At 37.5% G+C, this 27,869-nt stretch overlaps 1 protein-coding gene across 1 annotated transcript in view; it reads right to left on the bottom strand.

Annotated features, from left to right (window-relative positions):
* The window catches only part of PCSK2 (proprotein convertase subtilisin/kexin type 2), a 360,494-nt gene that overhangs the window by 198,206 nt on the left and 134,419 nt on the right, over positions 1–27,869 (bottom strand). The window lies entirely within an intron of this gene.

The following is a 27,869-nucleotide window of genomic DNA, read 5'->3' as shown; positions in this document are numbered from 1 at the left end:
CGTTGCCATACTTGTATCAGACAAAGTCGATTTCAAAGCAAAGGCCATAAAGAGAGACCCAGAGGGGCACTTTATCATACTTAAAGGAAGAATCTATCAAGAAGACATCAACATTGTAAACTTATATGCTCCCAATATAGGAGCCCCCAAGTTTATAAGGAAATTGTTGGATGACTTCAAAAAAGATATGGATAGCAACACACTGATAGTAGGGGATTTCAACACCCCACTGTCAAAAATGGACATATCTTCCAAACAAAACATTCATAAACATATTGTGGCACTGAATGAAACACTGAATCAAAGAGACTTAACTGACATATATAGAATCTTACATCCCAAAGAAGAAAAATACACATTCTTTTCAAATGCTCATGGCAGTTTTTCAAAGATAGACCACGTGATAGGACAAAAAGCAAGCCTCAGTAAATTCAGGAAAATTGAAATAATACCAAACTTTTTCTCAGACCACAAGGCCTTGAAACTCGAAATCAACCTCAAAGAGAAACTTCAAAAACTTGGAAACTCATGGAGACTGAACAGTACACTATTAAACAATGAATGGGTCAATAATGAGATAAGAGAACAAATCAAAAAATTTCTGGAAACAAATGAAAATGAACAGACAACTGTCCAAAACCTATGGGACACAGCAAAGGCGGTCCTGAGAGGGAAGTTCATAGCAATACAGGCTTACCTCAAAAAGATAGAAACATTTCAAATAAAAGACCTAACACTACAACTTGAAGAACTGGAGAAACAACAACAAATAAATCCCAGAGCAAGTAGAAGGAAGGAAATAGTCAAGATTAGAGCAGAACTGAATGACATAGAGACAAAAAGAACAATTCAGAGGATCAACCAATCCAGAAGCTGGTTCTTTGAAAAGATTCATAAAGTTGACAAACCTTTAAGCAGACTCATCAAGAAAAAAATGGAGAGGACCCAAATTAATAATATCAGAAATGAAAGAGGAGAAATAACAACTGATACCACAGAAATACAAATGATTATCAGAAACTATTATGAACAATTATATGCCAAGAAATTTGAAAGCCTGGATGAAATGGACACATTTTTAGAAAAGTATAATCTTCCAACACTGAAGGAGGAAGAAACAGAAAGCTTGAACAGACCGATAACAGTTGGGGAAATTGAAGCAGTAATCAAGAAACTCCCAGCACACAAAAGTCAGGGCCAGACGGTTTCCCAGGAGAATTTTACAAAACATTTAAGGAAGAGCTAACCCCTGTCCTTCTCAGACTATTCCAAAAAATCCAAGAGGAGGGAAGACTGCCAGACTCCTTCTATGAGGCCAGCATCACCCTGATCCCAAAAACAGATAAAGACCCTACAAAGAAAGAAAACTACAGGCCAATTTCGCTGATGAATATAGATGCTAAAATCCTCAACAAAATATTGGCAAACCGCATCCAGCAATACATTGAAAAGATTATCCATCACGATCAAGTGGGATTCATCCCAGGGATGCAGGGATGGTTCAATATACGCAAATCAGTAAACGTGATACACCACATAAATCAAAGAAAAGACAAAAACCACATGATCATCTCGATAGATGCAGAAAAAGCATTTCACAAGGTACAGCATCCATTTATGATCAAAACACTCAGCAAAATGGGAATAAATGGGGCATTCCTCAACGTAATAAAGGCCATATATGAAAAACCTACAGCCAATATCATACTCAACGGGCAAAAACTGAAAGCTTTCCCACTAAGATCGGGAACACGACAAGGATGTCCGCTCTCGCCGCTTCTTTTCAACATCGTATTGGAAATTCCTAGCCACAGCGGTCAGACAAGAGAAAGAGATAAAAGGCATCCAAATAGGAAAGGAGGAAGTAAAACTATCATTGTTTGCAGATGACATGATAGTGTACATAGAGAACCCTGTAGACTTTACCAAAAAACTCCTCAACCTAATAAGTGAATTTGGCAAAACAGCAGGATACAAAGTCAACGTTCAGAAATCAAAGGCGTTTTTGTACACCAGCAATGCAATAGAAGAAGAAGAAATCAGGAAAAATATACCATTCGATATAGCACGAAAAAAGATGAAGTACCTAGGGATAAATTTAACCAAAGACACAAAAGACCTGTATGCAGAAAACTATACAACATTGAAAAAAGAAATTAAGGAAGACACAAATAAATGGAAGCATATACCGTGCACATGGATTGGAAGAATTAATATCCTTAAAATGTCCATACTACCAAAAGCAATTTATAGATTCAACGCAATCCCTATTAAGATACCAATGACGTATTTCACAGAAATAGAACAGACATTTCAAAAATTTATATGGAACCATAAACGACCTCGAATAGCCGCAGCAATTTTGAGAAAGAAACACAAAGTAGGAGGGATCACAATACCAGACATCAAACTCTACTACAAAGCCACTATACTCAAAACAATCTGGTACTGGCACAAGAACAGACCCATAGACCAGTGGAACAGAATAGAAAGCCCAGAAATAAGCCCAGGTCTCTATGGGCATCTAATATTCGACAAAGGGGGCAGAAGCATAAAATGGGGCAATAACAGCCTCTTCAACAAATGGTGTTGGGAGAGCTGGATGGGTACATGCAAAAAATTGAAATTGGATCATCAGCTGACACCATACACAAAAATAAACTCAAGATGGATAAAAGACTTAAATATAAGTCGCAACACCATCAAAGTCCTAGAGGAGAACATTGGCAGGAAACTCTCTGATATCCCATGCAGCAATTTTTTCACTGATATGTCTCCTAAAGCAAGGGACATAAAGGAAAGAATAAACAAGTGGGACCTCATCAAAATAAGAAGCTTCTGCACGGCTAAAGAAAACATCAGCAAAATGAAAAGGGAGCCAACCGTATGGGAAAATATATTTGCTAATGATACATCAGATAGAGGTTTGATGTCCAAGATATACAAAGAACTCACTTGACTTTACTCCAAGAAGACAAACGATCCAATCAAAAAATGGGCAAAGGACCTGGGCAGATGCTTTTCTAAGGAGGAGATACAGAAGGCCCAGAGGCATTTGAAAGGATGCTCTGCATCACTAGCCATCAGAGAAATGCAGATCAAAACCACCATGAGGTACCACCTCACACCGGTCAGAATGGCCATCATAAACAGATCCACAAACAACAGGTGCTGGCGAGGCTGTGGAGAAAAGGGAACTCTAGTCCACTGTTGGTGGGAATGCAGACTGGTGCAGCCACTATGGAAAGCAGTGTGGAATTTCCTCAGAAAGCTGAAAATGGAACTGCCTTTTGATCCAGCGTATCCCTTGCTGGGAGTATACCCTGAGAACACCAAAATGCCAATACAAAAGAACCTATGCACCCCAATGTTCATAGCAGCACAATTTACAATAGCCAAGCGTTGGAAGCAACCTAAATGCCCATCAGTAGATGATTGGATCAAAAAATGATGGTACATATACACAATGGAATACTACGCAGCAGAAAGAAAAAAAGAAGTACTAAACTTTGCGACAGCATGGATGGAACTGGAGAGCATCATGCTAAGCGAAATAAGCCAGGGGGCGAAAGACAAATACCATATGATCTCACCTATAAGCCGAACCTAACCAGCAATGCAAAGAAGCAAGGCAAATATGACCAGCAACACTGAAAGGAAAAGAAATCAACAGAGACAAGAGGGAAGGGGGTGGGCAGGGAAAGGGAAGGGAAGGGGAAAGTCAAGGAACATATAGCAAGGACTCATGGACAAAACCAAAGGGGAAGAGCTGAGGGAGGGAAGGTGGGAGGGGGCAAGGGAAAGAGGTGGGGGGAAGGCAGAGACAAATGTATTTAAAAAGTAAATAAATTAATTAAAAAAAAATAAAATAAAATGTTTTTAAAATAAAAAAAATAAAACTCTTCCCAATGTCTCTTTTATTTTGGAATAATATTTTATTATTATTTCTGTTTTGGGTTACATATTTTTCTTTTTTTGTATTAAAGTTACAATTGAGTGCACCAATGAATAAAGAGCAATGAATGAAAATGCTTCAGAAGGATGTTGGAGGGATGAAGAAGGCTTATATTGAGGTGAAAACAGATGGCAGCTGTTAGTGAAAGAAAAACACCTCTAATAAATGAGTATTTAGTTATCCATTTTTCAAATCTAAGTTTACCAAGAGAGGTACTAATGGACACAGCCAGAATCAATCATACAAGACAATAGGAAACTGGGGAGCAGCCCATCCCAGTGAGAAAAAGAGAGACAGGTCAACTGAATAATCTGAATGAATATTGGACCTCTCTTGTTGCAAAGTCCACAGGGATGTTCCAGGGAGGAAAGTGTGATGGTGCAAACATTATTAATGTATAAACATTCACATTTATCTCTTCTCACATCACTACCTTTTACTGGGGAAAAGTCGAGTCAGCTCCCAAGCTCTTTTTTATTATTGAGAGTTTGGAAGCTGAGAGAAAATGAATGTATGCGGAGGGGCCAGGTTGATTCACCTAATAAGAGCTAGTTGGGGAAAGAGCTTGTTGAGAGAGAAAACAAACCTTTTGGGCAGTGTGTTCAGTGACCTGGGAGATGTTAGGGCATTAAGAAAGGATGTGACACTCTTGAATAGCTGGAGAAAAGGTGGGAGAGAAAAATAGACTCCAAGACGTGTTCCCATTAGCATTCTTTGAGAGAGGTCAGCCGATACTTGAATTCATTTTCCTTACTGTTGGCTGTTGGAAGTGGGAGTGTAGTACTGGTTAAGACTAGACAACATGGAGCCTGAGAATGATTTACCTAACAAAATCTCCTGCATTCAACCCTTAGAATCTCTCCATTGCATCATATGCTACACATTATAACCATTAACACTGCACATCACAATATCAGAAATATGGAGAAAAGGGCCTTTGCTCCTTTGATGATCTGTACAAGTTGATGCTATTTTATGATTCTAATTCTCTTGTAAGGATGCAAGTTTTCTATAACAACCTAAACCCTGAGAGAAGAGGCTAAGTTGCCAGCCCCCTAGTTTCCCTTAAGATTCAGACCCTGACATGGGATTCCAGAGCAAGTAGTTCATTTGAAGATGGTTCCAGAAAGCTCCAGTAGGGAAGGGAAGACAGGGGAGGAAAAACAGTAGAGGATGTGTTTTTAAGCCTGGTGTCTTAAGAAAATTGTGCAAGGTCTTGCTGAAATGATATTTCACCTATCTATGTACTTGCAAAGAGACTGAAGCACACAGAGGCTGATACATACATACAAACATACATGTTTATGAGTGTAGATACATACACACACAAACCTTTAAGTTTAAAACACCTGAATGACTTGGATAAATTACTCTGTACTCATGGCACTTTTTGCTCACAGCAGCCTGAGTCAGGAACAATCCAGATGGAAGGAACATGGAACTGTGGAACCGCAGTAAAAAGAGGGGCATAGACTGTGGGGCCAGTAACTAATATTTATTGAGCAGGACACTGTATCCACACAGGAGCCGCATGTTTTCAATGCATTAGCACAAACTCTTTGAGGTCAGTCAAGGAAGGAGCCATAAAGAGGATGAGGTTTAGGACTGGAGCCCAGAAAGCCTGACTTGGAAAAGCAGAGTACTTAACCTCTGCGCTGCTCTTGCTCCTTGGCAGCGGGGAGGCTGAGAGGCAGGAACCACGCTGTCAACAGTAATGATTGAGTTGTTAATAGTGAAGCCCTGGTGGTTAATCTTTAACACTAGGAAATGGACATCACTTTGGTGTTCAGGGAACCCCTAGCTACCTTGCTGCCTGTGCACGCTTGGCAGGTGTGCCCAGCCAGCCATGAATTCACACTGAGATGGTAAACTATCCATGGGGTGAATCCACAGGAGAATGAGGTGGTTATGGAGTGGGAGGCCTCATTCTCTATAAGAGGCTTTGTAGTCAATTCATATTCAACCAGCTCCAGATTTACCCCAACAACATTTGGTGTTTCTCCTTATCATTCATTGACCTCCAGCCTGTTGTGTGAGAACAGATAGGCCTATTCATGACTAGAAATTCCTCCCTGATTCTCTGACCTGTTTGGGGCTCATGGAGCCCTGTCTGCTCCATCACAGTGGCTCCATCTTTTCTTTGGAATGCAGGAGCGGGTAGGGAAGGGTAGACACTGAAAGGCAAGAAAAGAGGCAGCCGATGTCGCCTAGTGTCTTGCAGATCTTCTGTTCTACTCTCAGAGACCTGTGAGAATTACACCTTGAAACATTTCCGCTGAGGGGCATCCCCCTCTGGAAGATAGGAGCTTCCCCAAAAGTATCGACTGAGCTCAGAAAAGGGCCAACTATCAACTGAGTTCACAGTTTACTTCAGTAAAAATAACTTTGCTAAGACTGACATTTGTTGGATTCTTAAAAAAAAGCTAATTTCCATTTTTTTCCCTCCACTTCCCCATTCGACTTCTTTCCCCAGCCCTTCTTACCCCATCCCAACCCTCAGTTGGAGAGTCTGACAGCTATGTCAACTTCATGTCAGGAATTACCTGTTGAAGAGCCTCCAGGATTCATAAGCCCTGGCACCTCAGTATCAGGCTGGCACTCCTGGTTAGGGGCACATGGGGAGGGCCACACTGACTTTTTGGGGAGACCACAGCAGACTGGTCCTATTGCTTATTTCCTTGGTTTATTTCCAAAAGGATTTGTCAGTTTTCTCAGCCTTTAATACCTCTTTTAAGAAAGTCTTTCCTTCTGTCTAACTTAACTACTAGTGCAATTTAACAATCAGCAAATCCCCAGAGAACAAATTCACTAACACAAGAGAATATTAGATAAAAAAAAGTATGAAAGGAGTCATCAGTTAAGGTCAGTGAATATTTAAAAGTGTCTGATAATATTAGTGGCAAAGCCAACATGTGAAAGTTTAATTTTTGAGACCAGTGACTACCAGAGACTGGAAAATTACAGTTTGAAAAAACTGTAAAATAAATCAAAATTTATTACTAAAGATGTTTTAAAAATCATTCAAAAGCAAAACAGCATCTTTGGGTTCATCTGGTTAATGTGCAATAAAAGTAGAAAACAAAAGAAACCAATCTGTACAGACAAGCCAAAGACCATCCTGCGTTCCACTTTGAGTCACCACTGCACATAAACCTGTCCCTTTTTAGTGTGGTCTCACCTGAGGCAATAACTGTAGGATATTCAGAGTATAACTCAGAGAATAACTTAAGCCCAAAACTGCCAAACCAACACGGTTCCTGCACAGATGGTAAACACTGCCTGGCATTGAAGCACTTCATTGCCCGTAAACTTGGAAAACTGTCCACTTGTGCTCTAGGTTTGAGTATCAGTGTCTCTGCATTGTTTTCAGGCCTTAGTTTTCCCATGATATTGCAAAGTTGGTATTGGATGAAATATAAAATTAAAAGCTACATAGGAAGGAAATCACAGCAGATTTGAAATTCTGGAAATTGTTAAATCTGCAGTCCATTTATCCAGGGAGGTGCTATTTTAAGACAGAGTCTAAATGGCAACAATTGCTTGGTTTTTGGTCACCTGCATATTTGTTTGGCAACATATGTTAACAATCAGAGAATTCATCCTCTTTGGGGTGGAGGTGGAGGTTCAAGTCTATTTCCTACGGGATGAGCTACTTAGTCTTTGGTAAAAATAAAAGTGAGTCATTAGTCACTGCTGTCTTGGCTGAAAAATGGAGTTTTTTTTCAGATTTTACCTTGTGGATGTGAGCTAGTTATTTGTAAGCAGCAGATTTGTGTCTTATTTATCTGTTAGGAAATGTTCTTTAAATGAGTTTGGGCCTGGAATTCTCAATGGGCTAATGTAACAAACATCCACACTTTTATATTTTAATTACTTTAAAAATATAATTTATTGATTATGTTATTACGGTTGTCCCAATTTCCCCCCTTTGGCCCCTCTACCAGATACCCCTCATCCATCTGTCAATCATCCACCACCTACCCTTAGTTCATGTCCCTGTGTTATGCATATAAGTTATTTGGCTGCTCCATTTTCTATACTGTTCTTAACACCTCCCTGTCTTTTCTGTACTTAGCAGTTTGTACTTCTTAATCCCTGCACCTTTCCCCCAATTCTCTCTTCTCCCTCCCAACTGATAAGCCTCCAAATGATCTCTGTATCTGTGATTCTGTTTTTGTTCTGCTTGTTTCCTTAGTTTGTTTTTTTAGATTCAATTGGTAGTTGTGAATTTATTGCCATTTTAATGTTCATAATTTTGATCTTCTTTTTTTAAAATAAGTCCCTTTAACATTTCATGTAATAATGGCTTGGTGATGATGAACTCCTTTAGCTTTATCTTGTCCTGGAAGCATTTTATCTGCCCTGCATTCTAAATGATAGCTTTGTTGGATAGAGTAATCTAGATTGTAGGTCCTTGCTTTTCATTAGTTTGAATATTTATTGCTGGTTCCTTCCAGCATGCAAAGTTTCTGTTGAGAAATCAGCTGATAGTAGTATGGGAACTCTTTTATAAATAGCTCTTCTTTTCTCTTGGTGCTTTTAAGATTCTCTCTTTATCTTTAAGTTATGGAATTTTAATTATGATGTGTCTTGGTGTGGTCCTGTTTGGGTCCATCTTGTTTGGGACTTTCTGTGCTTACTGGATTTGCATGTCTATTTCTTTCCCCAAATTAGGGAAGTTTTCTTTCATATTTTTTCAAATAAGTTTTCAATTTCTTGCTCTTTCTCTCTCCCTTATGGCACCTCTATGATTCAAGTTTGAAGTTGTCCCAGAGGCTCTTTAACATATCTTCATTTTTTAAAATTCATTTTTCTTCTTGCTTTTCTGAATGAATGTTTTTCTTCCTTATATTCCAAATCATTAACTTGATTCTCGGCTTCATCCACTCTACTGTTGATTCCCTGTAAATTTTTCTTTATTTCACTTAAGTGTAAACCTTATTTCTGCCAGGATCTTTTTTATGCTGTTGAAGTACCAATAAGTTCCTTGAGCATCCTAATAACCAGTGTTTTGAATTCTGCATCTGAAGACTTCTTATCTCCATTTTGTTTAGTTCTTTTTCTGGAGTTTTGTTCTGTTCTTTCATTTGGGCCATATTTCTTTGTCTTCTCATTTTGTCAGCCTCCCTGTGTTTGTATATTAGGTAGAACTACTTTGACTCCCTGTCTTAATAATATGGCCTATTGTAGAAAAGTGCACCCATAAGTTGGGTGGGGTGGAGCCTTAGGTAATCGCCAAGGTGGGGCAACTTGTGTGAACCAGATTGATGGAGTCTCAGATATGGTGTCCCCCCTCTGTGACTCTGTGTGGGGGAGGATTCCAAAAAGGGACTATGGCCATTGCTTCTCCTCTGGAGTTTTGTCCAGGAGGAAGTTGTCCCCTAGCAGTTGCCCTGATGCCAGATACTTCAGTTTCTCCCCTATGCCACTGTCCAGCTGCTGACTCGATGCTGGAGCCCAGAGAGAGTGAGTCTGCATAAGTCCTAAATCCATTGCGGGCCCTTTAAATGGAGACACTTGAGAATCTTGCAGTTTCTTCCGCTGTGCCAACCCCTACTGTTTTTTTACAGCCATAAGTTATAAGAACTTATCTTTCTGGCCCTGGAACCCTGGTCTGGGTGGTCTGGTGTGGGGCTGGGATCCCTACTTCCTGAATTATCCCTCCCGATTTTAATCTACCACATGTGGGTGTGGGACCTCCTGTTTCATATCTCTGTGTCTCTGCATCTCTGTCCCTCTTACCTGTCTGGATGAATGTCACTTCCTCTTTTTATTTTTTTAAAGGAAGACTTTATTCATTTTATTTATTTATTTAAGATTTCATTTATTTCTTTTTAGAGAGAGGGGAAGGGAAAGCAAAAGGAAGGGAGAGAAACATCAATGTGTGGTTGCCTCTCACATGCTGCCTGCTGGAGACCTGGCCTGCAACCCAGACATGTGCCCTGACTAGGAATTGAACTAGCGGCCCTTTGGTTTGCAGGCTAGCACTCAGTCCACTGAGCCACACCAGCCAGGGATGAATGTCACTTCTTTAATCCCTTGATTGTTGGACTTCCATACAGCTATATTGTCTGATGATTCTGTGTAATAGTTGTTCTGTAGTTTAGTTGTAATTTTTGCTTGGTTGTGTGAGGAGGTGAACTGTGTTACCTATGCCTCCATCTTGACCAGACATCCACACTTTTATGTTCCAGTCTGTGAGCATCCATGTTGTAAATGTCGGCTTGCCATTAGCAGTAGTTGACTTGCACAGAGAAACCTTATAAATTATAGTCCATTGTTGGGTGAATCACCCAACAGTGACACAGAAAGTAACTCTGGGGCCTTTCACTTCTCCCGGATGCAATCATATTGGGAACAAGATTGGTGAGGAAGGACAGTGAGACATTTGTCTTGCTTGCTAGCCTCTCTCTGCCTTCCCCACAAAGAAGCCAATGTAAGTAAGGTGGAATGCCATTGTTGCCTGCTGGGTTTTAGTGTTGCCAGTAACCTCCTTAGAAACAAAAAATGAGATGTTCTTGGGATCCCATCTAGTGATAAAGGTCAGGAGAGGCAGCAGTGAGTGGACAGCTAACGCAGGCATATCCCTGAAGAGACAGTTTTATATAATCTGAGGAACAGTTTGTGAACACTCTTGGTGCTGTGTTGTTAGCCATTGGCCACATCACTATGTGGCTTTGGGACACTTGGAAATGTGGTAGTCTGAACTGATATGCGTTGTGAGTACCAAAAGATACACTGGATTTTGAAGACAAAGGATGAAAATAAGAATGTAAATATCTTATGAACATATTTTATAATATCGAGTACATGTTGAAATGATAGTATTTCAGATATATTAAGTGAAATCTACTACTAAAATTACATCTTAATTGTTTTGTTTGACTTTTTAAATGTGCCTAATAGAAAGTTTAAGATCACCTATGTAGCTCACTTTATATCTCTAGTGGACATTTGTCTTGATGGTGAATTCAGAAAGGAAGTCATTTTGACTAGAGTAAGTGACCCAAATTCTCCTTTTGGGAAATAAAGTTAGTACTTGTGAAAAAAGTCTTGAGTTTGAGATTAATGAAAGGAAGGGGAAAAGGGCTTGGGTTTGAGACATACAAATCTAACAGTTTTAAAGTTCCAGACATAGGGTTGTGTTTGCTGTATTCCATAGTTTAATGGTAGTTATTTAGGAGCAGATTTGGTGGCAATAGCTAAAATATTGAAAACACTCCACACTGACCTGTTGTTCTGTTTTGACTGCATCTCTTCTCTCATAGTTTTGAAGAGAAACTGTACATAGGAGCTTGGAAAATTTTCCAATAAGGGGTGGGTGAGGCAAATTTTTTATTGGCCTGGTAACACGCAGGCTTATGTTCATTTTCGAGTTTATTGCTTGAACACTCTGTGTCTTACTTTCTCATTTGCTAAAAATGTTAATAGTTGTCCTGCTGACTTCATAAGATTGACACCTGGATCAAATGAGTTCCTGGGTTTGGAAAGTATTAAATCGTTCTTAAGGAGTGGGCCATCACTGGCTCTCAAAAGACAAGTGATGATCTAGGATTTAATTATTGAGAAACAAGATATCAGAAGTTCCTGTTTACCTGCCTCTCGGATTGTTGTCACTCTCATTGGTCCCACACTAATTTCAGAATTTAGTCCTGGCAGGAAGAGGGGGCCACATTAGAAACCTGACCTCTGAGTTTTGAATCCCATAAAATCTAGTCTCCAAACCTAAAGAGGAGAGGCTGCCTTTCAATGCCATCTACTTTGTAATTAACTTTTTATGAGGTGACATATTTTCAGCCAAAATAGATAACTCTCAATAATAGAGGCAGTGGAGAAGTCAGATTATACTACCTGAATAGAACATCTTTTATTTATTGATCTGGGTTCCTTTGTTTAGTTAGGCCTGCCTTGGGCACATACTGAATGGAGAACATGGAGTATATGCCAATCATAGAAGCAGGGAAAGGGAAAGAATTATTCTTAGGAGATATTGCTAAATCTGTACAATTAGCTTCGGTACCATTGTTTTAAGTCTCACAGCCTCCTGTTTCACTCTGGTATAGATTTCTTTCAGAAGGTCATAGATTTCATCTGTGGAGATCATGCTTCCTGAAGAGAGATTCTACCAGGGTCCAAAGATGTGGGTTCTTGTTCCATTCCTGACCTATTAATTATAAATCCCATAACAAAGCCACATCTCACGTTGTCAATGTACACTTTAATGGCTCAAGGTGCATTCTTCTTTCCTTCCTTCCTTCCTTCCTTCCTTCCTTCCTTCCTTCCTTCCTTCCTTCCTTCCTTCCTTCCTTCATTTCACAAATATTTTCTGATGGTGTACTTGGTTCAGGGTTCTATGTGACCAACTGGTTACATGAGGGTGAATGAGACCTAGTCTCTGATCTCAAGGAAATTACTATGCAGTGAGGGAATGGACTAATTCTGGGAATTAAGTTTCAGTAGAAGGAAATATAGTTTGAATAGTTGCACATACATGGTTTGGAGACATTTATTTTGCATGTAACTGTCCAGCTCTCTCAACACCATTTGTTGAAGAGTTTATTTTTACTCCATTTTATGCTTCTGCCCTCTTTGGTGAATACTAATTGACCGTAGACACATAGGTTTATTTCTGGGCTCTCTCTTCTGTTCCATTGATCTATGTGTCTTTTGTTATGCCAGGACCAGACCATTTTGATTACAGTAGCCTTGCAATATAATGTAATGTCAGGTATTGTGATCCCTCCTACTTTGTTCTTCTTTCTCAAAATTGCTGCAGCTATTCGAGGTTGTTTATGGTTCTGTATAAATTTTTGAACTATTGTCCTATATCTGTGAAATATGTCATTGGTATTTTAATAGGGATTGTGTGCTGAGTCTATAAATTACTTCGGGTAGTATGGACATTTTGATGATGTCAATTCTTCCAATCCATGAACATGGTATATACTTCCATTTATTTGTGTCTTCCTTAATTTCTTTCTTCAGTGTTGCAATTCTAACACAAAGAAATTCGAGAATATAAACTGGGAATTTCTATGTTACTTTGTATAAAGCAAAAGGACATTTTGAAGTGAAACAGAAAATTAGATTGCCTCATTTTGGGGAGGTGCAGTGATAGAATTGCTGAGACAAAACACTGCAGGGTCTTGTTTGAAGTCTCCATATTGTTAGAAATTATAAGCCTGAAAACATGACACTTGTCCCCAGGGTTCCTGAGATTTCTGCCACAGTTCCAGGATCTCAACCACTTCCTTCACGAACTCATGGAGGGGACAAAAATGGGGGCGGGGGGAGCAGATATTGACTTTTTTTTTTGAATATCCCAATGTTCCTTCATTTGTTCCAAAAAGCTGACCAGGACTGGCTTGGAAACAACAAGACCCAGGGAGACCATGTTCCTGATGTTCTCCAACATCGCATCCGAGTACAATTTCTGTTGAGCTGGGTCCAGGCATTCCCACTCCTCCCCAGAGAAATCTACTAACAGTCTCTGAAGGCCAAGCATGGCTGTATTCCGGACTCACCACTGCTGGAGGAACAGCAGTGAATATCTCAATGCCAGTAGTGACTTGCAAAAGTTTGGTTATTTACCCATTCACTAACTTTATAAAACTTTTTTTGTTCATTTATTTAACAAATATGTAATGAATGCCTCCTGTTAAAGATGCCTTGCCAAATGCTGAGAATGGAAAGAATAAATGATGTAAATAAGACAGTTTTCTGTGTTTATCTTTAAGCTTTCTTGTTCTAAAAGCATATTTAATAGGCCATATGCTTCATATTTTTTAATTAGGTCCTCATAATGGCCCTTTGAGAGATCCAGTTTTAAAGATGAGAAAATAATCTAAAAGAAAGTGACTAGTTTAATTCCCGTGGCTGGAAAGTGGCAGAGTTGAGATTTAAAGCAAGAAGAAGAATGAGGCCTACAAAGGAAGAATGGGATATAAGAAGCAAGATTGAAAAACGGCAACAAAACACTCTGGAAAAAATGTTGGTAAATTTAAACATGCTTGGGGTGAATGATGAAAAGCAATTGATAGAAACTGACATGGGCAGGTAGGGAGTAGTGGGGTGAATATGGGGTTGTGAAATTCCAGAATTAATGAAAATTTAGTGTCAGCTCTTTTGACATGAGTAGGGAGTCCCTACTGGAATCCAACAAGAAAATTCTTCTTTTCCTCAAGGCCTGGAGCTGCTGGAAGCCTTGGGTTAAGCAAGGAAAGCCTAACGGGTGAAGTCAGACAAATGTGTGAATTTTTGCTTGTCTACATTCTAAACTTGGAAATTTCCAGGTTGACACACTTTGGCTAAATGTGAAAGTCAAAGCTGCAATATCAAGTATGTGAATTAAGTGGAGAAATCTCTCTCTATATTGATTTTTGAACTCTTGGATCCTGATTATTGGTAAATGTCAGGAATCTTTCAGTTTGGAGATTTCTAACAACTTTACCAGAGAAAAATTTTTTTTTTTGTCAGCAACAAAAAATGTACCAAATAACCATTATCTTTCAAACTCCTTAACTGAAATTAAAATACTAAAAACACTCCTTTGGGTATATAGGCAACTTGCTAATAAGCAATGCAAGAATAACATATAGCCAATTATAGCACTGTGCCTTGTTTATAACCTTGGCATTTTATTTTATTTTTTAAAAATATTTTTTTTATTTATTTTTAGACAGAGGGGAAAGGAGGGGAAAAGAGAGGGAGAGAAACAACAATGTGTGGTTGTCTCTTGTGTGCCCCTTACTGGGGACCTGGCCTGCAACTCAGGTATATGCCCTAACTGGGAATTGGACCACAACTCTTTGGTTCACAGGCCAGCTCTCAGTCCACTGAGCTACACCAGCCAGAGCAATATTGGTATTTTAAAAAGTCATTAACAGAATTGGGCTACAAAATGAAATGAAAGGGCCACTTTTCCCTCATAATATTTTAGGTTTTATGACAGTGTTTATACTAAATGTGTCCAAATAAAAGGTGAACTCAAATATACAGTGATGCCCCATTTTCCCAAGAAGAATATCCAAAAAATGTTTTATGGGCAATGTGAAAATAAAAGCTTTTTGGAATATGGATAAACCAGGCATATGTCTCCTCTTGGTAATTTTTGTTTACTCACATCTAAAATCATGCATATATACTGTTGATTTAAAACCATTACCTTTTATCACTGTCACAGCTCATGACCCTATTTTATCCAAACTCTTACCAGGTGCCGTGACACCAGGTCCGCTTTTTGAGTCATCACACAGAGGTGTGTGAACGGGGCTTCCAACACTTCATTGTCATTGCAATGATCGGAAACAACACTTTCTGAATCCACAAATGATGCCAATGCTGGAATTTTTATCTTAAGTCCCAAATTCCTATTTATATAACATCAAATTGCTTTCTTCCCATAGGCCACAGTCTCCACTCCTAATGTCTTGTTTTTTAAATTGATTTTAAAAAGCTTGTTTACAATGATACTCTCTTTCCACCTTGAAGTGCAAAGCCATAACCCAGGCAATAGTGATTATGTCTTAAATTTCTTTGCTTCTTTTTTTTCACTTGTTTCATTGGGTTACTTCTACAAAGCACCCAGAATTGCATTGAGTAAGATTAAGACAAGATGTCTCTCCCAAGCAGAAATTTATTGTTTATGTAAAATAAGTGTTGAACAACTAATATTATAAGAGGTTTTTATGAGGACTTCACTTTTAGGCAATCTACTCCTATGTTAGGGTTACTTTGGTAAAACCTCAACTCACATTAGTACAGATGCAATATTTTAGGAATTATTTTGAATATTATTAATAACAACTCTTCTATTCATTATTAATAAAAGAGGTATGAAAATGAGAATATGAAAAAAATAAAAACATTCTCATTTTAATAACCAAATCATAAAACTTAACTCTCCCTTGGTCACCCCTGTACTTCTTAAGTGTCCAGAGAGTGGGCTGGACACAGATATTGAAATCTCACCCTTCCAGAACCTTGTGGAAAGGACCAAAATGGGTGTAAAGAGTGAAATCTACACACAGGTTGTAAACCAGAGCATGTGACCAGAGATGCCTGTCATTTCTTTCAGATTCAGTGTGGAGGGGCTGGGCAGGAACCTGCAGAGAGGACTCAATTGCACAGGCCCTGGGAGAGGTGTTTTAATCCCGTCAACCCCACTCGTAGCAGTCGTTCACAGCAGTGCAGACTCCAGGCTTCGATGGGCACAGATGGCTTGGCCAGGAAAACAGGGCTGCAGACTTCTAATGAGGGCAGCATCACTGGGGAGCGGCAGAAACCTTGCTGGGGGTAATTCATGGCTGCTCAGCCAAAGGGGCATGAGGCTGGCTGAAGGGCCATGCCTGGGGATCAGCACTTTCCCCTGGATCTCTGAAGAGGTGGGATCAAACCAGACTGAATCTCAGATTTCACTCCTCCTTTCCATGGGCCTGCAGTATGTGGACAGCAGTCTTGTCAGGGATCCATCTGGTGGAAGCAAGGGAGGGTTAACATACATCTGCTTCTGTGAGGAGGAATGGAGACCTCCACCCTCCTTAAGAAGGCTGGGCCATTTTTTCCTTCATTCCTAAGACTTAGATCTGATGCTTTCCACACATACAGATTCACAGCAAAGGTAAGAGAAAATGAGTGTTTTTCTAATTTCCAAGCAGATTCCTGAAAATAGATCTGAGAGCCACCCCAAAAGGAAATGCTTTGATACCAGCAAAGACAGAGTGAAGAACAGAAACAAGGTTATTATTATTTTGGTTTTTTTTAGCTGTAGTTATTCTATTACCATTTATCATCCCCTATGCCCTCTCCTCTTCCACCTTTCCCTAATCTTGTAATCACCACGCTGTTGTCCATATCAATGAGTTTTCTCTCCCTTTTTTTCTTTTTTGCTGGATCTCTCCACACACTCCCCATCAACACTCCCCAGAGCTGTCAGCCTGCTCTCTGAGTCTCTGTTTTACTTGTTAGTTCAGTTTGTTCATTAGATTCCACATAGGAGTAAAATCGTATGGTAATTGTCTTTAAACTCAAAATCTCTGTGCCAGAAAAATGTAAAAATTGGATTAGTGAAGGAAAAGGTAAATTTGAGAAATTCCACCAGAATTTGAAAAAAATGATAAAGATATAGAAATAATAAAAGAGAGATAGAAAATGGATTAGGGATATCAAGTATTACAAAGATGTCAATTCCTCACACATTAATTTGGAAATCTAATCCAATCAAAAGTTCCAAGAGATATATTTTTTTTAATTGGAAAAAAAATACTCCTGAGTTCTTCTGAAAAAATTTAATAAGCTGGGATGGTTGTTAAAAGTAATTATAATGACAGATAGCTCGCAGGCATGAAAGTATAATTCTACAGTCAAAATAATGAAAACACAGACGTTAGTGCAAGAGAAGTTAGATTCAGTGAAATAAAATGTACACTCCAGAAGCAGGCTATTTGTATTAGAGAGGAAAATGGACTGTTCAATACATCATATTGAGATAATTGCTTAACTCTTTGAGGGTATTTTATAATATACTCCAAAATCCTGTGGTGTTAAAATTATTATATGTAGAAAGTAATTTGAGACAATTAGGAAAATATTTGATCCTGGGAGTGAAAAGGCAAGAAAGTGAAGGAAAAGATTATGAAGTAAAATTTTTAAAAAGGAAAATGTAAACTTTCTGTACTTAAAAATTATGGAATCTGATTAACATGTCAATGATAGTTTAAATTTCATAGATTAAATCTTTGCCATACATATAGGGCTACTATGATAAAGAAATATTTGCATAGGAGAAAAAGGAAATAGAAAAATGGGCAAGATAAGGGCAAGCAAACAACAAAAGGAACTGTAAAATGTGCAAAGGTATGGGAAACACACCTATCAGACAAATATCTCTTCTCAGAGGAGGGGGGAAGATTATCACTAAACACCTCATCTCCTCCAGTGAGTTTGTTCCTCTGGTGAATTTGTGAGGGGACTGAGAAAATGGGCTCTAACACTGGAACTTAGGGAAGTATATTTTTTCTCCAGGGTCTACTTGAAAAAAATTGCTTAAAAACATTTACTAGCAAGTCAAGGCATAAAAAGCAATTAAAAATTTTAAGAATGAGTATATAAAAGTTCTGGCACTAAAAATAATTTAAACATGATCTGTAATATTAACTTACCATAACAGCAAACAAAAATGTCTGGAGCCCAGTTTCTCAATCTCAACATCATTGGAATTTGGGGCTGGATAATTTTGTGTTGTAAACACTGTCCTGTGCACTATAGAATGATAAAGCAACATCTCTGGCCTCTACCTATTAGATCCCAAGGAGCAATGTACCCCTTCCTCACAACTCTTGACAATCATAAATTTCTCCAGGCATTGTCGAGTGTTTGCTGGGGGCCCAAATCATACTTCTCCCCAGTAGTGAGAATTGTTCTTCTAAAGCTAAATTATAAAATGTAGACTATGAGTTGGGAAGAACTGAATTTAAAACCTTCATCTACATCAATTGATACTGGCAATTAGCCAAGTGGGGAGGAAGTAACAGTATGCTGAAATTTAGAATTTTTTTCAAAGTTGATTTAATAAATATTGTTCTATAGTTGACATTTCATAGAGAAAGATGGGTTATATAGCAATTGCATTGTTTAAATTTTTATGGTAATCATAAAGAGAATAAAGATAGACCACATCTTTCAAAGCATGAGAAGGAAAAGAACAATGAAAATATAACCTATAAAATAAAAGAGAAAAGAAACTAGTCTAGAGGCCATAAGAAAAAGTATATTAGTTTTCATAGTAAATAAAAATGCTCTATTGAGAGACAAATACTTTTAGTTGAGATTAAAACCCCAAATATAACTGTATGCTATTTAAAAAAATAACCTAAAAAAGAAATTGACTCAGGAAGTCAGCAAATAAAGGAATTAACAAAGATGAATCAGTCTGGTGTACTGATAGGAGAGTAAGATGGTGATATTAATATTGGATAAAATAAGCTTAAAAGCAAAAAGCACTGAATGATGTGACTTTATATTGATAAGAAACTATATTCACAATGAAGATATAACAATGATGACTGAATGAAATACCGCATCAAAATTCTTAAGACGTTCTTGCTATACACTGAATGTTTGTGTCTCCCCCAAATTCATATGTTGAAATTCTAACTCTCAGTGGGATGGTATTCAGAAATGGAGCCAATGGGAAGTGCTCAGGTCATGAGGGTGGAGCCTGCACGAATGGGATTAGTGCCCTCATGAAAGAGACCCCACAGAAATCTCTTGCCCCTTCTGTCATGTGAGGAAACAGGGAGACAAGTGAGAAAGAGGGCCCTTACTAGTCACTGAATCTGCTGGAGTCTTGGTCTTGACGCCAGTCTCCAGAGCTGTGAGATATAAATGTCTAAGTCACCCAGTCTATGGTATTTTTGATATAGCAGTCTGAGCTGACCAAGACATCATGAAAAGGGCAGGCTGGGAGCCACTAGGCCCAGGAAGAGAGACACATGGAAAAGACTTGAACCCAACACTTAGTCCTGCTGCCAGCCAATGTTGCTGCAGACACAGCATCGAACCTGGCTTCCTCCAGGAAGTCTGTTCCCCAAAAGTCAGATGATGTTTCTCTGGTGAATAGTCTCTCTTTGTCTGAGAAACTCAACCATGGCACCCAGTCACTCACCAACGTTATTCTGTTCTTGAGTCTCAGTGGAGTCACCAAATTAGTCTCCCAAATCACAGATATTCTCACTTCCCTCTCCAAAGTAAATCTAGGCTCACTTTTGTAACTTCCAAGACCCTACATCTCTGCCTGACAGTCCCCTGTCACCCTGTGCTTCCCCTCCCCACCCCCACTCTCTCCAAACTGGCCTCTTCCTATTACTGCAAGGTAAACAGTCCTTTATTGACTTTGAACTTCACTTTCTCCAACGAGTACAACACCCAGCACATACTTTGTAATACCCAATTCATTAAATTCTCTACTCAGATGCCAATTCTTTTAATTAATGTAGCTTATGAAATTGTAATTTAATTTAAATGTTATGAAAACATTAATTTTCTAAAGTGCCCTTAAAATAAATATATAAATACATTTAAACTTAACTTGCTCTGTAGATATTTGCTCCTTGATGTGCAATGAAATATATTTTCCTTTCATTTAGCAAATTTGGGCCAATAAATGGAGCATTTAAAAATATACATTAACTTATAATTAGGAGCTTTGACCAATAATGGGCCTGCTGTTTACCTTTTAAAGAAGTAAATTCGCCAAAACTTCAAGAATTAAGGTGACTTTACCATAAAAAGTCCTTCCCACACATTCTTATTCTGGTTTAAAAATATGTTAATTTATTTAAAAATATGTAATACAAAATCTGCCAGAAATACAAGATGACCCATTTTCAAAGTGGTGCTTTTAGCTCAAGCGTTCTCTTCCTTTCCCTACAAAAAAAAAATCTATTGAAATAACAAAAGGAATATAAATTTAAGATAAAAAATGCAACATAGCTTAAAAATCCAGGACAGGCTTGATAAGCCAGGTTGCAATAATTTCTGAAAGAAAAGCAAAAGATGGCATCGAGGTGAGCACAGGTGAAGGGTGATGGGGGACACACATAGTTTTAGTGCATCAGAGGTGGGGATGTCGACCAGATGTCATGTGTAGGTTCTTTGAATTTGTTCTTTATCTTAAAAAAATTGATAATTTTTTTACAGTTTTAGATAAAAAGAACCTATGATTTATATTTCACAGTTTACATAGGTGATGCACTATTTCTTGTTCTGGGATGTTGGGAGTTTTTGGTGTTCACGTGTGTAGCACACTCTGTCAATGTTCTGCTCACATACTCTTGGGACCCACCCTTGCCATTCCATGTCTCTGGCCCTGAGGAATTGCCTGCTTTGCACAGCCAGTTACATCTCTGCCCACTGATAAGCAGTGGCTGGAGCAGTAGATTGAACAGATTCCAGATCCTGGAGCTTTAGAACTCTTCTGAGCTCTGCACCCTGAGAAGTTGGCACAGCTTAAGCCTGGGCCACCCACTTTCCACTTCTACAGGTACTTTTGCACATTCCCTACTTCGGGAGTTGAGGTGGGCACACCACACAGGTCATTGATATTTTTATTTTTATGTATAAAAATGAGCCAGATAACAGAAACACCATTGACATATGTATATCTGTAGAAGTAGCAGCTTAAAAGAGGAGACCTACCTGCGTATGAAGAGCAAATATAGGCATTGCATGGGGCAAGGAGCTTTCAGGGTTCTGAGCCAGACTGTAAGAATTGGCGTTCAGGCTCTGCATGGGTCTCCTGGTGTGTGAAATGTTGGTGATAATCATTATACATAGCGTAAATATAGAACCCTCACAGGCTTGTTTGGAATTAAATGAGCTAACACAAAGCTTTTAAAATAATGCCTGGAATATGTTAAAGTGTATCTTTAAAAAATTTTTTTCAACTCTCACTTGAGGATTTGTTTATTGATTTTAGGGAGAGGAACAGAGAGAGAGAGAGAGATAGATGTAGAGAGAGATGGGGGGGGAGAGAGAGAGAGAGAGAGAGATCGTTGTGTGAGAGAAACATCAATCAGTTGCTTATCATATCACCCTGACTGGGATTGAACCGGTAGCATTTTGGTGTATGCTCCAGTAAACTCAGCCACCTGACCAGGGCCATTAAACTCTTTTTTGGTAGCTTGCCTAGGCCCGTATGGCTCAGTTGGTTGGACCATTGTCTTGTAGACCAAAAGGTTGCAGTTCAAATCCTGGCCAGGGCACATACTTAGGTTGGGGGTTCATCTCGGGCCCTATAACTGGCAATGGATTGAATTTTCTATTTCACATTGATGTTTCTCTCTCTGTATCTCTCTCCCCTTTCCTCTCTCTCTAAGGATAATGAAACAATGTTCTCAGGGAAGAATAAAACAATTTTTTTAATCCTTTTTTCTTAATCCTTAAAAAATCATCATTCAGTATTTCACTGAAAAAACTGAAAAAACAGAAGAGATCCAATTTTGAGTTCATAATTTCAGTGGAATCTGAGGGATATTTCTGTCAATATTATATGAACAATTTGCTATGAGAAAGGAATAAACAGGAACAAGGGAAGCCCTTAAGTAATTTTAAACAATTACTGTCGCAAATTTAATTTAAGAATAAAATGGATATCGCTAAAACCCAAGTTAATGAGTAAGATGAATTCAGTGAATTATTCCAGAGAACAGGGCAAAGAGAGAGAAGGGAAGAAGCCAGGGTAAGAGGCACACAGGAGAGCCCCAGAATATCTTATATTTGTATAACATCAACTTGAGAAGGAGAAAACATAGGAGATGGAGTAGAATACAGTATTATTTTTTTTTCTCTTCAGAAAAGTTTTATTTCAGATGGGTGACCCTCACTGAATGACAGACAAGATTACTGAACATAAATCATGTCTTGAGAAATTTCTAAATTTCTAAGATAGAAGAAAAGTCCTATAAACTTTTTAGACAAGGCAAAAATAAAAAGTAAAGAAGGGAGAATCAAACTGTACTTCTTAGGTACTGGACTTTTTACTAATATACTAAATGCTAGGAGAAAATAGAATAAGGTATACAGAGTTCAGAGAAGAATGGACTGTGGGTTCCAAATTCAGTTTGAAGCTGTTTAACCTTCATGTGTGAGAGCAATAGATGCAAACGAAGTTGGTTATTCCAGGGAAAGACAGGAAAGGGAAAAAGACAAACATGAAAAGAGTATAATATACAGAGGACTTAAAGTAAAGGGAATAAGGTACCCATAATCAGTGGTCATAATGAATATGAATGACTTAGAAGCCTAATAAAAGGCAAAGGTTGTCAAACTGAATAAACCAAAGCAAATAGCTGTTATACTGTCACCAAGTAATACTAAAAAACAGGGCTGGCCATGTTAATATCAGGAGAAACAAATTACTTGAAAAGTACTAAAAGGGATATAGGGACTACTTTATATTTTTAAATGGAATATCCACTAAGGAGATAGAGCAATTAAAAACCTTTACACATTCAGTATAGCTTTTAAAAATTCTAAATATAATATCAAAAATTGAGTCCAAAGTATAATAAAGGACAATATTTTATGACAAGTAAAATTTAATCTAGCAATTTGGGAGTGCTTTTATATTAGGCAATCTGTCAGAATAACATAATTTGTTAAATTGATTATTTAAAAGAAAAAACAATACAATCATATAAATTCATGTTTCAAGTATATTTGATAAAGTGTCTATTTCTGATACTTTTTATAATTAGAAACATTATAAAGGGTATTTGTTAGAAACCAAGACATAAAAAAGACATTCTTATTAAAATCATGAACAACATAAGGATGTCCATGCTGATAGCTATCACTCATTTCTTTGGAAATTAAAACAAAAACAATGTCAAGAAAAGTGTATGAGATAATTAATATTATAAATGGCATGTCAAATTATCATTATTTATACTTTATCTGAGTTTCTTCTGAGAAAATTCAAGAGAATCATAATTAAAATGATTCAGAAAGCTGGATAAAGTCAACATTTAAGAATTTTATAGTGTTGTTATGCACTAACAACAGTCTTTTAAAAAAAGTAATAAAAAACATATGTATAATAACAACTCAAATGTAAAAGCCCAGAGAACAAATCTACAGGCAATATGCAAGGTCTAAAGAAGAAAAGTATGAAATATTACTGAAGGACCTGAAGAAAGATGTCAATAAGTTCAGAGACATATCATCATTTTAAAGGGGAAGACCCAATATTGTAAAGATATTAATTTCACTCCTTCCTAGTAATATATAAGTTTAATGGAAACTCAATCCAAATAATGATTAAAAAACTTTTGTATATGATAAATTCAAATTATTAGGAATATATAAATTAAGTGGTAGTGAGTCAATTAGCTAATTGAAAAAGAAATCCTTACACAAAATCATTTCCAAATAGATTAACCATGTATAAGTTTATTTTTAATCAATTTGTCAAATAGTTTTTGTGATTGTATCTTGTGGGGAAATACAGAACTATTTTTCTTATTCTCTTTTTAAAGGCTGAGTGGGGAAGAAATCTTTCTAAAACCTTTTGTTTCTTTCTACAAAAAGAAAAATACTTTAAGAAAAAAGTGCTATGTACTAAAATAAATTAAAGATAAATTAGCATTAAACTTGCCATAAAAAGTAAAAGGAAGTGCAGGTGAATGTTTGTTTGATTTTGGAATGGGGAATCGTTGAAGAAAAGAAATGGCACAACTGTTGCTTGTCTATTCATTACCTGCACTCTCCATTCTACCTCATAATAGAACTCATATATTATTGAGGACAGCCATGTGCTCAGCCAAAATATTATACTTCCTAGGATTCCTTGTCAATAGGTTTAGACAATGATATTTTTGGACTACTGTGGAAGTCACTTTTTACTCCTAGACTTTTCTTGACCGTATTGTCTGGAATGCATATATGACAGTGGTGTTGCAGCAGTCATTTTGCGATTGGAAGCCTATGATCATGACAGAGGCAAAAAAAAAAACAAAAAACAAAAAGGAGTCTGGGTTCCTTTTGACTTTGTGGAGTTGACACACCAACCCTATGCTACTTGTCTCCAGATTTCATTTATGTGAGGAAATAAATTGTTATATATTTATCCTGCAGTGATTGGGTCTCTAGTACTAGCAGCCAAACACAATTTCTAACAGATAAAATTAAAACTTTTTATTACTTAAAAAACACCATAGATACAAGTTAATAACTGCCATGGAGGACACTGTGGTCATATCTTCAAAATTATATGTGTATATACCCTTTGATCTAACCATTCAATTTCTGGGTTTTATCTTAAAGATAAATCTGCCCATGTGGAAAGCAGTATGTGTAACAATGTGTGTTATAGCAAAGGATTAGGAGCAATCCAGCTGTCCATTTCTAAAAAAATGGTTAGAAAAATATGATTCATTCATACAATGAAATACCATTATCTATAAAAAAGAACAGCCATTCATGTACCAATATGGACAGTACCAAAAGGAAAATGCGTGATGATATTTTTAGTATACTACCACTTGTGTAAAAGAGGGAAGGGTAAGAATATATATTATATTTTGTAAATATATAAAGAAATTCAGGTAGATTATACAAAAATTAGTAATAGTGGTTATTTAGAGAAGGTAGGAGTGAAAATGGGCAAATGGGGGAAGGAGTTGGAAGGAGACTTTTTTTTTAAGGGCCTGATGCCTTCACAGGCATGTTCTGTCAGTCCCTGAATTTCATTTTTATTTATTCAGTGTTAATCTTACCTTAAAAAACACAACTCAGAGTAGGGGGAAAGCAAATGAAGAGGCCCCCTTAGCAGCTTCTTTATCCTTCCATAAACCTGGTCCACATAACTCATAACAATAGAAATGCAACCTGTGAAGAGAATGCCTTCCAATATCAGTGAGGCCCTCTATAGGGCATCTGAGATCAATCCAGTGACCATGTGTGCTTTTCTGTGCAAGGCTTTATGCTAGATTCACTGGGGACACAGAAGCGGTCTAGAATGTGTAAGTTTACAATTTAAAGGAAGCCAGAAGGAACAAGAAGGAATCAGCCAGTGCGCATGTGATTAAGAGATGGCAAGGGGCACATCATGTAGAGGCTTTTAGGGTGGGAAGAAATCAAAACAGGAGGGCCTTTAGAACAGGCAGGGAGCTTGGCAGGCAGCTCTGTAGAACAAACTGGGTTCTGAAGAGGGAGGATGGCTGTAGGGAAGAAATAGAATATATCCATTATTACATGTCCACTAGTCCCTCATTCCCTGATATTACATATCAGACAGATGATCAAGGCATAGCTAAGGGAAGAGTTTGTTTGGGCATAAGAGAAGGGGTGAGCTAAGAATAACAGAAAGCTGGACCAAGAGTCGCAGGAGCCAGATCTGCGACTACATGTGTAAGCATGAATACTTGATTATGCCAAGTGTTCTTGTCCATAAAAGGGTTAATAAGAAGACTAATTCAGCCCTGGCCAGTGTGGTCCGGTTGGTTGGAGCATTGTCTGGTAACCCAGAAAGTCACAGGTTCAATCCCCTGTTGGGGCACTTACAGAAGGCAGCCAATCAATGTTTCTCTCTCTCTTTCTTCCAAGACCCCTTCCTCCCTACCTTCTTCCCTCTTTCTCTAAAATCAATGAGCATGTCCTCAGATGAAGGTTAAAAAAAAGAAGGCCAATTCAGAGGAGTGTTATGCAAAATAAATAAAGCAACGTAGTAAGCCTGTGTAAGTGTTCTGAATTTGGTGTTAGGGTCACATCAGGGGAGCATTACCTGAAAGGAAGGGGAAGAAGGGGCATCGTATAGTCTCAGCAACAGCCTGAAAAGGTCCAAGAGTAACAAAAACTCATGTTCCTTCTGAAGACTCAGTATTTTTCTTCTCTGACCTCTTTTTTACTCAATAGTATTATGAGAACAAACAGATACAAGAAAAAAAAAACAGCTCTGGTATTATTTCATAAGATTTTCATTTTAAAGGAAGTTACTTATTCCTCAAAAGACTACAGCATAATCAGGGATTCAGCAGATGTACCAAGAGACAGAGCTTAAAATTTTCTACAACTAAAACTTGATTTTCTATGAAATATAGCATCAAAATTTATAGTAGCATGTTTGTCTAAGGATCCCCAATAAAAACATCAATGTAAAGATTATTTTGAATATCCAAAGCATTCAGGCTCTTGGAAGTAAAAATGAAAATAAGTTTTTCTAAACATAAGTCCAGTAAGAATGAATAATCTACCATCTTTTCTATTATTTAAATTGTGTATAAATATTTCATTTGGTTGGAAGAACTATTTTTCTTAATTCTTTTGTGACTATTGATATGTTTCCCTAATGGACATCTTTTAAACAATTTATACTTATATATTATTTTTGATTCATGTGAATATATTACCCACTTTAAAAAACTCACATAGGTGTAAATAAAAAGAAGGCAATATAGCATCAAAGGTGAAGGCTTATGGAATTACAGACATAAATGGATACCCGCTTTTGACTGTGTGACCAGAGCATTAGTTAACATCTGGGAATCTTAATTTTCCTGTTAGAGACCAGCGTAAAATAATCCATTTCCTTGGGTGGTGGTGAGAATTAAGTGAGATAAATTATGTAGAGTATATATCCCAGATTAAGCTCATGGTGAAAAATGGTGGTGATGAATATGATTATTGGAAATTTTAAATGATAAAAGGGATATACCATTTACCATAGGAATGATAGAAAAAAAGCTAAAATTCTTAGTATAAAATGGGATCCTGCAGATCCTTAAGTAACATCTGAACACTGTCCCTAAAGATGGCAAAACATAGAGAGGTAAATCTTTTATTTTTTCACTGATTGAAGACCTACTGCATGCTAGGCAATGCGCTGTTCTGCAGCTATTGCTGAAAGTGACACCCTCCAGAGCACTGCCTTCCCACTGGAGAGGAAATGTAAATTGATGGGAAATATGTGAGGAAATTCGCTTACACTAAAAATCAAATACATGCAAATTAAACTAAAGTAAGATGCCATTTTTGGCTTCCCAAATTGAAGAAGATGATAAGTTATAAAAATACCTTGTTTATAGAAATGTGCTTAAAAACCTAAAAAATTGGCACACTGATTAACACAGCAATTCTACTTCTAGGAATTTATCTTCTGCAAACACTCAAAAGTGTTGTAAAAAGTATATACAAGAATTTGTTCACAATAGTGTTTTCTAAAGCTCATATGGTATAAAAATGTTAGAAATGGTCATTGTTCTAAAATAGGGAAATTGTTAAATAAATAATGGAAATAATAGAAAATGAAGAAAGTAAAACAGACACTGATTATATCACAGGATGCTGGTTTTGTAAAATAAAGTAAAAAAAATAGAGACACTAAAAAGATAAAAACAAAAATGTTAAGTGATAACTA

This window comes from Pteronotus mesoamericanus, unplaced genomic scaffold (genome assembly GCF_021234165.1).
Source record: "Pteronotus mesoamericanus isolate MK-2021 breed Mesoamerican mustached bat unplaced genomic scaffold, CSHL_Meso_final contig_25, whole genome shotgun sequence".
In the NCBI taxonomy this organism is placed as follows: Eukaryota; Metazoa; Chordata; class Mammalia; order Chiroptera; family Mormoopidae; genus Pteronotus; species Pteronotus mesoamericanus.
Note: the sequence above shows the minus strand (reverse complement) of the source record. Positions and strands in the feature narration are given on the sequence as shown.